Source organism: Biomphalaria glabrata, chromosome 13, assembly GCF_947242115.1.
Source record: "Biomphalaria glabrata chromosome 13, xgBioGlab47.1, whole genome shotgun sequence".
Lineage (NCBI taxonomy): Eukaryota > Metazoa > Mollusca > Gastropoda > Planorbidae > Biomphalaria > Biomphalaria glabrata.
The window spans coordinates 7,133,650-7,135,935 of NC_074723.1; the positions used below are offsets into that span (position 1 = coordinate 7,133,650).

Genomic DNA, 2,286 nt, shown 5'->3' on the forward strand with positions numbered 1-2,286 from the left:
TTATTCCTTGTTTTGAAACAACCAATAACGAAACAAACCCATCTTTTACTCAAGTTCAAGTTACGTTAACCTCCCTTATGACTAAGATTTGAACTACTTACACATATAATACACACGTACACGCACAATTAAATACACACCAGCATTCGCACACGAGTGCGCACACACACACACACACAAGAATCTTCAGCCTGAAATCTCCTGTGACGTCTGGGTCTCGGACGATTATTTTTCGATCATGGTCTCAGACAACTATTTCTTTTTTTTTTTTTCTTTAGAACCAATCGAAATGTTATTCGAAAAAAAAAAAGAAAGTAAAAATATTATAATTTGTTTTCGGGGTGAAAAAATTAAACAGTTGAAGATGTGAACATTAAATTGGAAATGTCTCTTATATTGAGCATAAAAGTGCAGTTGTAATCTTTTGAAGCGTTTTGTGGTATTCAGGTGGGAGTCTTTAAGCAATTGCAGCATCGCTTCTCCATTTTATTTTCTCAAAAAAATAAAGTTCTCAACATTTTTTAGTGCGCGAGTTCTTCTCAAGGTCTAAGACTTAACTCTTTCTCTCCGAAATTATTTTCCACGTTCCAACGGAATTACTCACTTTGCTCATTTGTATTTCACAATCATGTTTTGATTAAACATCAATAACTTTTTTGTTTGTTTTTGAGAAAATGTTTTCTTTGGTAAAGAATTAAAGAGGATTGCATGCTCTTTTTACACAACGCAAATTAATGTTCATAAAATAAAAAATTTATTTAATTTAATGGGGTCAAAACGATGTTGGTATCGTCAATCAGGAGAGAAAGAGTTAAATATGTATATTGTTCGTACCAAAGAAAAGGTATCGAACCCATCTTAAAAAGTTTGAGTTAGGTTCGGTTTGGTTTATGTTCGAGTTCGGTTCGGTTCAATAACGATTATGGTTCAGGTTCGGTTCGGTTCGGTCAGATCCAAAGTTCGGGTTCGGTGTTAACTCTAACTCTCCCACGTTTCGAAGGAATTCTTCATTTTACTCGTTACTATTTCACTCCCCTGTTATGATTGGGCTTCAATAGCTTTGTTGTTTGTTATCAGGAAATGTTGTATTTGGTATAGAATTAAAGGAAAATGCATGCTCTTTTTATATAATACAAAATCAAGTTTATAAAATTAAACATTAATTTTGTTGATATGGTGCGCGAAGGTGCACGCGTTCAATATAATAAAGAATTGTTCTCCGCCATGACACTAATTGTGGTTGTTTGTTTATTGTTGACCTAGATCTTAATTAACAAATTTGATTTAATGAGGTCAAATCAACGATGGTATCGTCGATTAGGAGAGAGAAGGGTTAAGAAATTAGATAATAGCGAAGTAAAACACAAATAATTGTTCAACTTACTACTTATTACAATTTTAAACGTTAAAATGACACAATTTTTGCACAGTACACGAAACAATCAAGCGTGATGACGTTGAACACAGATATAGGTAGCTTAAGTCATCTGCTGTCAGTGCAACAATCAAGGCTGCATGTTGTGTTTGACACTTGTCAGCGTTTCTAATGGTTCTAATGTTTCTGGGCTTAGCCAAGACCTAAGATCACTCTTGTCACTCCGCACCCTAAAAATACTATTTCATTGGTAGCCAACAACTGTCTTGTGACTGAGGTCAGCCAATAAACAACCAAAATTATACAAATATAATATAAACAAAGCGTTTATAAGGGAAATAACTGTACATTTATGTCAATCTATACAATAAGATTTATTTCCTTAATCAATATTGGACTAAATTAATTATTAACCATTACCGTTACCATACCTTATGAACACGCTTACATCGGGTTTTCCCGCACTCGACTTCAATGTTTCTTTGTATTCAGAAAAGAGATGAATATTTCAATAGAAGTTTGTAAACATTTTGCACACCGTCTTATGTAGAAATGACTAAAAAAATTGGGCTCGTCCGGGATTTGAACCCGGGACCTCTCGCACCCAAAGCGAGAATCATACCCCTAGACCAACGAGCCATTTGAATATAAGCACTCAATACTGAATATGATGTTTTAATACCAGGCTCACTTAGCATCTTTAACACACACATACAAGAATATGTGGTATGTTCAGCTGCTAGTCATATTTCGATCCCTTCCCCCCCCTTTCCCAGTTGACGATGTAGTCCACTGAATTTTATAATACAAACTTCTTAGTTCGTGCTTAACAAGAAATGAATAGTCCCGATCGGGAAGCTCTCAGCGCTCCTCCAGACAGTTTGTCCACTAACTTCAGGAAGAGCCTACAA

The 2,286-nt window shown here is 35.1% G+C and overlaps 1 non-coding gene across 1 annotated transcript; it reads right to left on the reverse strand.

Moving 5' to 3' along the window:
- Positions 1 to 1,942: 1,942 nt before the first annotated feature.
- Trnap-ugg (transfer RNA proline (anticodon UGG)) lies at positions 1,943 to 2,014 on the reverse strand. The gene has a single exon. It is a non-coding gene; the product is annotated as a tRNA-Pro (tRNA).
- Positions 2,015 to 2,286: the final 272 nt, after the last annotated feature.